Below are 10,522 nucleotides of genomic sequence, written 5' to 3' on the forward strand. Positions count from 1 at the left end.
AGGTGGGTGGATCATGCTGTCAGGAGTTCGAGACCAGCCTGGCCAACATGGTGGAACCCCGTCTCTACTAAAAATATAAAAATTAGCCGGGCGTGGTGGCATGTGCCTGTAATCCCAGCTACTCGGGAGGCTGAGGCAGGAGAATCGCTTGAACTTGGGAGGCGGAGGTTGCAGTGAGCCTGGGTGACAAGAGCAAAATGACATCTCAAAAAAAGAAAGAAAAAGGAAGGTAGGAACACTGGAAGCAACAAGGCCCTATATTCTTCAGACTCACTTGTTGCAGTGACCTGTTGGAAATCCTTAGGCACAGAAAAGGAACCTGGAACAGAATCCTGGGTTCCTTGTCTTTCTGGTCTTGCTGGTATGGAGCAATTGGATTTCTTCCTTGTCCCAATCAGCTGCAGTAAAAGGACTGAAAGAATAGGAGGCAAATCCCTTGGGAAAGAATGGACATGCTGGCCCTAAGGCCTCTGGGAGATGCACTGGGAGTTGGCTTTTTCTGTATGCTTTATAGACTGGTACCTGTTCCTTTATCTTTCCATCTGGGCTAGCCAAGTGGGGCTGAAAATGCAGAGTGCAGGGAAGCCGTTGATCCTGGTCCTGCAGTGACTCGGTACACCTGAGAGAGTGAGAGTCAGTTAGCTTCTTCCTTTTCTTCTCCTCTTCTCCACACCCCCTTGCCTCCCCCTACTGACATCCTGGACTTAATGATTTAGGCCAAGGGAAACAAGGAAAAGCTCGGCTCAGCATTTTAGCAGAGCAGGCTGGGAATGAAATCATGAAGAAAAAAGTCAGTCCCGGCAGGAGAAAGAATTTATATGGGACTTAATCTTTCTTTTTAAGGAGAGGGCATCTGCTTATTCATCCCTCCCTCATTCTTGGTCGCTGGTTTCTCATTTCATTCTTCCTTCTCCACTCCACCTCCATTATGGCCCCATTGCCAAGCTTATTGTCAGGGATCCATTAAATATATGTGAAATCTGTGCTTGCTCAGAGAGTATCCTTGTGCCCATGGAGTTTATCTTGAAAGAGGCCCACGGTCACATGGCTGCCTTCATTAAGACAGTTCTTTTCGTGGGATGAGCTAATGCTTAGCACCTTGTGGGAGCTGGCTTATTGTGTGCTGTTTATTAGGGGAGGAAACTGAGGCTTTGTGTGGTTATTTATGTGAGAGACTGAAAGGTGTCCACCCTGTTCTTATGGGAAATGAGGTGACACAGCTGCCAGGAATTCCACCCCGTCTAGTCACCCATCTGGCAGGTACAACATTGGTTCCCAAGTCTACCCCAGCCACTCTTATTACAGTTTTTGCTTTGGAACCTCTTATGTCCTGCTCACAATCAGGGTTCAGTACCTTCACCAGCTCGGAGCACACAGTTCCTCTTCTGGCTGGCTGCCCCTCTGCAATGAGCAATTCTTAACGTTGGCTCATCATTGCATTCAGCTAGGAAGTTTTCACTGCTGTCTCCGTCCTGCCCTCATAGATTCTGCCTTAACTGGGTTGGGATGAGGCTGAGACAGTGGAATTTTGAAGAGCTTCCTAGGTGATTCTATAGCGTAGCCAAGATTAAGAAAGAATCACTCCTCTGGGACAGTGTTTCTACACTGAGGACAATTTTGCTCCCCGCTCTCCCTATCCCAGGCATACCCCAATGTCTGAGACATTTTTGATGATCACGCCTAGGACTGGGTTGGGTGGGGGGTGGCTCTGGCATCTAGCGAGTAGAGGCTGGGGATGGCACTGAATATCGCACAATGCACGGGACAGTCTCCCACAACCAAGAATTGTCCAGCCCCGAGCATGCCTAGTTGAGAAATCTTGCTCTAGACTAGTCGTTCTCACACTTGAGCTTGCATCAGAATCACCTGGAGAGCTTATTAAAGCAAATTGCTGGGCTGCACTCTCAGAGTTTTTTATTCAGTAAATCTGGAGTGGAGCTCAGGAATTTGCATTCCTAACAAGTTCCCAGGTGATGTCAAGCTTGTTGATCAGGGTTACAGTTTGAGAACCGTTGTCTCTGAGTGACTCCTGAATCCTACTTGCCTAGATCTGTGATATGTTGTACCCATGATGATTACTAAAAATCCAAGACAATGGACTGAGCACGGTGGTTCATGCCTGTAATCCTAGCACCTTGGGAGGCCGAGGCAGGTGGATCACTTGAGGCCAGGAGTTCGAGACCAGCCTGGCCAATATGGTGAAACCCCATGTCTACTAAGAATTCAAAAAATTAGCTGGGCATGGTTTTACACACCTGTAATTCCAGATACTCGGGAGGCTGAGGCAGGAGAATCACTTGAACCTGGGAGGCAGAGGTTATAGTGAGCTGAGATCGTGCTACTACACTCCAGCCTGGACGAGACTCTGTCTAAAAAAAAAAAAAAAAGAAAAAATCCGAGACAACACAACAATGACTAAACTAAGACAGAAGAGCATTTCTCTCTCACATAGAAATCCAGAGGGAGGCCACTGAAGGCTAGTGTGATAGCTGTGGAATGGTCAGACATCCGGACTCCCATCTTTTTGTTAGACCATCTGACTGCATGCCTTCCATTTTCCATGTCCCTCAGAGTCCAAGATGATTGCTGGAGCACCAGCCATCATGTCCTCATTGCAAGCAGAAGATAGTAAAGGCAGGCAAGTAAAAACTGGGCTCCTTCCAGCACCTTTTGAAGCAGCCTCCCCAGAAGTCCTGCAACGCTTCTGCTTACGTCTCCTTGGCCAGATCTTAGTCATGTGGTCATATCTAACTGCAAGGAAGGCTGGGAAATGTAGTCTTTTTTTTTACTGTGGGCTGCAACGTGTGAACTCCAAATTAGAGTTCTGTTACTAAGAGGAAAGGGTAGAATAGAGATGGCAGTGGGCAACTCACAGATTATGCTCATCTGTGCACACCTACTCTTTCCTAAGGGTTGTGGTGTATTTGGCATTTACCATGGGCCAGCTGCTTTTCATGTATTATCTCATTTAATCCTAAGAGCTTTGCAAGGTGGATGATAATATCTCTATTTTGCAATGATGAAACTGAGGCTTTCAGAGATGAAGCCACCTGCCCAAGTTATAGTCAGCAAATGGTTTAATTTAACATCCCACTTCAAAGCCAGTGCCACTTCTTGCCGATGCTCTCACAGACCTGCTCTTTTCTTGCTGAGGCTGCAGGGTGTTGGTTCGACCTTTCTAAGCTAAATTCCGGATCCCACCCCTTTTGCCCAGCTCCCCTTCACTGTTACCCATATCCTTCCTGTGATACTCTCTTCAAAAGAACTCTGGGAAAATACACTGTATTGACAAGATTAGTTTCTTATTGCTGGTGTGATAAATGACCACAAACTCGGTGGTCAGAATTGAATTGGAGGACACCCAGCAGGTGTCCACAGCTCCATGTCGGGGGGAGAAATTCCCACACATTTGGTCACCAGCATCTTCCGTGTTGATTGTCGTGGGGTGAGAGCAGAGGAAGAGCACGGTTGGAGAGAGTTTTCTGTGCACAGTCACGATGAGGGCCCAGAGGGACTGACAAGGAAGAAGATGGTTCTCCAGCTCACAGAACTCAGGGAAACACGTTTAGTGGTTTATTTTAAAGGCTGTTATGAAGGCTACAGGTGAAGAGATGCATGGGGTGAGGTGTGGAGGAAGGGATGTGGAACTTCCATGCCCTTCCTGGATATTCTACCCTCTAGGAACCTCCATGTACTCAGCTATCTGGAAGCTTCCCAGAGAACCCTGTCCTCTTGGGGTTTTATGGAAGCTTCATAACGTCAGCATTCCTTCCCCCAGGGTATAGGGCAGGTCCCTCTCTGGGGAGGGTCTCAAGACCTATAGTCAGAAAGGTGGGGAAGATTAGTCCTGCCCTGGGGAAGGATAGTGGCTTTAAACAACACAAATTCATTCTTTTACAGTTCTGGAGACTGGCTTCACTGAGCAAAAGTCCAGGCATCTGTGGGGCTTCCTTCTGGAAGTTCTAGGGGAGAATCTGTTTTCTTTGTCCCCTTCCTTAAATCCTTCCAACCTCTTGCTTCCATTATCACACTGCCTACTGCCTCTCCGGGATCAGATCTCCCTCTGCCTCCCTCTTATAAAGACCCTTGGGATCACAGTTAGGGCCTACCTGGATAGTCCAGGCCAACTTCTCAAGATCCTTACTCACATCTGCACAGGTCCTTTTGCTGTACAAGGTAGGATTCACCGCTTGCAGGGATCAGGATGTGGACAGCTTTGGGGGCTACTATTCAGCCCCTCACAGTAGCCCTCTTGCTATTGTTCTTCCATTTCTTGTCCCCATCTTTTTTTTTTTCCAAACACAGAATGTACATAGATTTCACTTCTGTCTGTTTTTTTTTTTTTTAAAGAGGCCAGAAATATGGTCTACAGGGCAAGGCAAAGTGTTGCGAGGGTTTGTCTAATCAGCTCCCAGTGGCCACAGCAACAGACATGAAAACATTCAAGTAGAAATGACCTGGGGGTAGAGGGGGGTGGAGGGAAGGATCCTGCCCTGGAGGGGCCTGTGTCACCTCAGCCAGGTGACTTAACCTGTGGAGTGATGTATGATGGAGAAGCATAATCAGTAGTTATGGTAGTTCCGTAGCGAGCTTTGCAAAGCTTCCCTGTAATTCTAGGGGATCAGATCTCTAGATGCCTTCTAATTCCTGTGCCTCCTATGGTCTTTCTCTAGGCTAACAGAGGTGTGTCTTTAGTGGAATACAAATGCCATATCTAGAAGCGTTAGATTTGTGAGGAGGAGGGAGAGTTAGGATCTGCTTATGGCCTAACCTCGTTTTCCTCCCCTGTGTGGATTCCCTCATCGCGCCCAAACACCCCTTGGCTGGGCCAGCCCTGCTGGGACGAGAGTCTGGGGTGTTGTATGTTTTGCTTTTTATTTTATTTTGCAAATGCCTCACAGCATTCCCCTCTGTGTTTAATGTCCCACTGCCAAGTGCATGCAGTTGCCCGGCAACAAGAAGGAAGTCCCTGTGTGATTCACCCGACTGTTGCCAATTAATTTGCGAGCTGCGTGCGTCTCCCAGGGGAAAAGGGCTGTCTCTGAGATAGCTCACAGGGCCACTGCCCAGGCGGAGGAATGAAACCAGAGGAAGGTCGGCAGAACTTTGGGTTTGTGCGGGGTGTTTTCAGGTCCACATGAAAGGGTGTGTCCAGAGGACCCTGGCGACACCTGTGGCAAAGGCTCCTGGCTTCCTTCTTGGCCACCAATCAGAGAGCTGCCCAGAGCGAACAAGCACTTCTGTGTCTGCACATTGGTTGCCTTTTTGGATTTTCATCCTTTTATTTTTTAATCGATTCTAAAATGCAGACTCTCCTGTCCCAGTTCATCCGCAGAGAAATGTCTTGGACCATTTTCTTCTCGTCAGTCCCTCCCGGGCTCTCATCATGACTGTGCAGGGAAAACTCTTTCCAAGCATGCTTTTCCTCTGCTCTCACACTGCAACAATCAACACGGAAGACGTCGGTGACTGAATGTGTGCAGGTTTTTCCCCGACACCAATTCAACTCTGATACCATCTGCCTGGACATAGCATCAGATCCCATGGGTTGAGGACTCAGTACCCAAGGCTGCCCCCTCCTCCCCAGACACCAGTTGCCAGTCCGGGCCTCTGGAACTTCTCACCGACCAGCTTCAAGTTGGGGTTCCCATGACTCCCCTCTTTGAGTTCAATTAATTTGCTGGAGCAGCTCACAGAACTCAGGGAAACCCATTTAGTGGTTTATTCTAAAAGCTGTTACAAAGGATACAGGTGAAGAGATGCATAGGATGAGGTGTGGGGGAAGGGGTGTGGGGCTTCCCTGTCCTCCCTGGATGCTTCACCCTCCAGGAACTTCCGTGCCCAGCTGTCTGGATGCTCCCTGAAGAACCCTGAGCTCTTGAGGTTTCATGGAAGCTTCATGACATCAACATTCCTTCCCCGAGGTGTAGGGCAAGTCCCTCTCTGGGGAGGGCCTCAAGCCCCATAGTCAGAAAGGTGGGGAAGATTAGAGTTCTGTCTTGGAGCAGGTGTAAGGCGCGCAGGAGTGGGATTCTGTTTCCTGAGGCCCAACGTTATAGCAAAAGATTGTAACGAGGGCTATGGGAGTTATGAGCTAGCAACTTTGGATGAAAACCCGTGCCTGTGTGTGTGTGTGTGTGTGTGTGTGTGTGTGTGTGTATGTATAATAACACCACAGTGTCATTGTCTCATCGCTGGTCACTACTGCCCTTCTCTCTGGGTTTCCTGGCCATTGCACACATCTCCACCAGGGCCTCAGCTAGAGCCTTTGTGAAGGAGAGTTCCTTTGCACCAGGTTAAGCAGGGCCCCCAGGTCTTCTGAGGGACAGAAGGGGGCCTGTTGGTTTCCGAATGCCCCCAGAATCCGTGGTGCATTTCCCTCAAGGCCTTGCTGTCCTCTGGCCCCATGCTTGCCGAAGGAAACCTTCGATCCATGTTATGTCTCCATTATGACCTGTGAGGGTGGGGTTTGCCTGTCTGGTTGATTCCTGTATCCACAGCATCTAATCCAATATGGTACTTGTGAATGCATGGATTTGTGGTTGCCCAGGTATTCCTTGTGGATTGATAGTGATTGCTAGAATCAGAGACCCAGAGGGCAGTCTCTTTCGTAAGGCCTGTGTTATCTATATCTGTGAATAGGCCTGACATGGCTTGGCTTTGTGTCCCCACCCAAATCTCATCTTGAATTGTAATCCCCATAATCCCCAGGTGTGGAGGGAGGAATCTGGTGGGAAGTGATTGGATCATGGGGTCTGGTTCCCCCATGCTGTTCTCATGATAGTGAGTGAGTTCTTATGACATCTGATGGTTTTATAAGTGTCTGGCATTTCCCCTGCTTGCTCGTCTCTCTCCTGCCACCATGTGAGGAAGGTCCTTGCTTCCTCTTTGCCTTCTGCCACCATTGTAAGTTTCCTGAGGCCTCCCCAGACACGTGGAACCGAGAGTCAATTAAACCTCTCTCCTTTGCAAATTACCCAGTCTTAGGTATTTCTTTATAGTGGTGTGAAAACAGACTAATACAAGGCCCCTCACTTGCACTACTGAGACTCATCAGTTTTAAAATAGGGCAGTGTCCTGAGGGCATTTGGTCTTATTCAATATATTTGTTACTCAGTAATAGAAGGTAATGCTGGGGGGTGAACATCAAGGAAAGTGTCATGAGTCCAAGTCCATCTTAATTTATTTGCTATCAGAATTAGGGAAGAAGAAATATATTTAATGGTGTCTTACCATTTCCTCTGAGCTATCCACTCTGGGTAAGTTCCTAATTTATTGTTAAGGGTGTTTCAGAAGCAGAGAGAAGTTCCTAGTAAATCCTAAACATGAGGATTAGGAACCAGAGCCCTGCTGTTCTGTAGCAAGAACACAGGCACCCTCTGTGCCTTGGCTTTCCACTATGAAGTAGGTGATCTACCACCCCCATGCTCCCTGCCCCGTAAATCACAGAAATAATGGTGACCGGCTGAAAAACAGAATTTTCCACTTCCTCAGGACTGGCTGTGCTCAGTGGCATTTTAAAAAATCGGCTCTGGATGTCGTGGTGGGATTTGTGTAGGTGGGTTCCTGGTGATGATTCAGGGGATGGATCGTTCCTTGAGAGGTATAAATAGGCTTCCCCCCCACCACCCCACTCAACTAAAATACTGCTTTTTGAAGTATGTGTTCTGTTCAACAGCTAAAACATTATGAACCAAAGACAGTAATGTGATGTTAGCCCCTGAAAAGGCAGAAGCTAGAATATATCTCACATGCTGTTTTCTGATCCACAGGATGGGAAGGAGGACTGATCCACGCTCCCACCAGGAAGCTTAGTGGAACCCCCGTATGCCACCTGGACCCCCTGGAAGGACCTGGCCAAGGCTGAACCACCTCTTGAGAGGCAAGAGCTCCAAATTTGATCAGAAATTCTTGGCTGGGCATGGTGCCTCATGCCTATAATCCCAACACTTTGGGAAACCGAGGTGGGAGGATCGCTTGAGCCTGGGAGTTCAAGACCAGCCTGGGAGTTCAAGACCAGCCTGGGCAATATAAGGAGACCCCATCTCTAAAGAATAGTAATAATAAAATAAAAAATTAGCAGGGCATGGTGGCATGTGCCTGTAGTCCCAGCTACCCAGGAGGCTGAGGCAAGAGGATGGCTGGAGCCTGGGACGTTGAGGCTGCAATGAACTGTGATTACCCCACTGCTCTCCAGCCTGGGCAACAGAGCGAGAGACCCTGTCTCAAAGTAATACTACTAATAATCTTATTTTGGAGAATAAAGAAACCTCTGGATTTGAGGAGCCATTTGGATAGAAAGCAAAGACCTTCACAATGAGAAATAGTCTGTGTTGACCTGAAGGAGCAGAGGGATGCATCGCTGGAGGTGACCTACAGTTGGAGAAGACTCATTATGCCAGACCTTGTCCTTCTTCCTTGTGGAAAATGTTTCCCCTGCTGCTGCTGCTCATGAGACTCTTCCCCCTCCCTGTCTCAGGCAACCAAAGGGCTTTCTACCACACCCTTTCTTGCCCCCCGCCTCCCATGTCTGCTGTGCCTTTGTACTCAGCAATTCTTGTTTGCTCCATTATCTTCCAGCCGGATACAGAGTGAATAGTTAACCACACTTAGGTCAAATAGGATCTGAATTTTTGTTCCTGCTCCGTCTAAAGAGGCCAGTGTTTGTGCGTTGCAAGCAGCCTCGGAATAGTAACTCTTCTCATTTGTTTGGGATCTCATTGTATTCCTCAGCCATCAAGTTCCAGAATGATACATGGATCAGTGCAGAAGTTCATCAGGCTCTCGGACCTTAGGGCTGTTGGAGAAGTCTTCAGCAGGGGAACTGATGGTGAAGGCTGGTGTTCTCCATCCTCAACTTTCTTTGCTTGGATCACACATAAGTATACATTTGGAAGGGCAAAAAATGAACACTGTTGTTCACTGCAGCCGTGTTTTGTGACACAGATGCAGTCTGCTGTGAAGACCTTCTCGCAAGTGGCAGTTGGGGGTCCATGCCAGATCATGGTGCTTCGTGACAGACTAACAGCTACCAGGGATGGTGGCACTTAGTGAGGACCCTCCTCCCCCAGTGTGTGCTGATGACACATACGCACCTGACAATAGCTTGAGTCTTCTGTGTTCTTTTTTACTCTGTGGCCACCATACACATGATTTAAAACCCTTCCTAAATATCTATCATGGTTCACCCTTGTCCAAATGCAGAGTCAAAGCTACTTGTACTTTATTATTATTTCCAAGGCAAATAGATGGCTTGCTTTTTACAAAAAGAATTAAAGCTTTTGTATGTTGCAGTTGGTGTGCTTGTATGAACATTTAGTGAATCTGGTGTCTTCTAAGTGGAACAATGGAGTCTTTGTGGACATCTCAGATTCATCACAAAATGATTGAGGAGAACCTCTTGACAATGTTTAGAGCTATTAAAATTTACAGATTGTTGATGGGCTTTCACCTTTTCCTTCCTTGCTTGACACACAGTTACAGGCATTGTATTCCTTGGACTCCTACAAGTGTCAAAGAACAGAGATCCACTTACATTACTTTCATAAATGCTGGTTTATTCAAAAGTCACAGTGATAGTAAGGTAGACAGGAAACAGTCCCAACCACCGCCTAGCTAAGCCTTTTCAAAAAGTCCAAGGTCATTCAGCAGACGCAGAAGCACTAGTTGGTTTCCAAGGATAACGAGCAATCCCTTCATGGTCATCTTGATCCTCTGTTCAGCAGCAGGTTTTGCTGTCCCTGACTCTAGAATTCTGCTGTGGTGATGAGCTGAGGGTAACCAATGGTCCCAGTTTGCCCAGGACTAAAGGGTTTCTTGGGATGAAGGACATTCAGTGCTAAACCTGGGACAGTCCTGGGCAAACTGGGACAACTGGTCACCCTCCTGGGTGACTCAACGACTCTGCCTCTACTTTGTTACTTACTATTAACTGACTGATGCTGTTGACTGGTTTAGCCAATCTGCATTCAGAGCTCTTGTATCTGGTTACTTCATTGGCCCTCAGGCAGCCACAGGTGGATGCTATTGGATCAGGCACCAATGCTGACCAAATCAATTGTTTCCAGGATGGTAGAGTTGTATGAAGAACCAACTGAGACCATGTCCTTCTGAGTGTTGTAGATGGTGGGCATGGCAGGCCTTCAAAGTATCAGGGATTCCTCTCCAATACAACCTTACTTACAAAGGAGAAACTAACTTTCTCAGGAGAAACAGTTCATTAAGAAACAAAACTAACACAGTCACGGGGAACTGAGGAAGAGAGCCTGTAATGTGTGTGCAAGCACACACACACACACACACACACACACACACACGCATACACATGCTCTCTGTAGAATAATGAGCCAAGATTCCAAATCTGCATCTTTGCTAGACAGAGATCAAGAACTAAAATCTTTGGGATGGTGTTGTCTGGGAAGCAAAGGAGTTGGCTTGAGGACTTCCTGAAATTCCTTTGAACTCTAGAATCCTTTAAAATATCAAGGGTGTGTAAACTGGGGCTAAGTATGTACATTCTCTC

General features: G+C 47.5%; 1 long non-coding RNA gene across 1 annotated transcript in view; it reads left to right on the forward strand.

Annotated features, from left to right (window-relative positions):
* Positions 1–9,293, forward strand: part of LOC126939924 (uncharacterized) — a 187,432-nt gene extending 178,139 nt beyond the window's left edge. Inside the window, exon 3 of the long non-coding RNA XR_007720499.1 lies at positions 7,773–9,293. This is a non-coding gene — a long non-coding RNA (uncharacterized LOC126939924). The remainder of the gene's footprint in view (positions 1–7,772) is intronic.
* The last annotated feature ends 1,229 nt before the right edge of the window (positions 9,294–10,522 follow it).

Source organism: Macaca thibetana, chromosome 16 (assembly GCF_024542745.1).
Source record: "Macaca thibetana thibetana isolate TM-01 chromosome 16, ASM2454274v1, whole genome shotgun sequence".
Taxonomy (NCBI): domain Eukaryota; kingdom Metazoa; phylum Chordata; class Mammalia; order Primates; family Cercopithecidae; genus Macaca; species Macaca thibetana.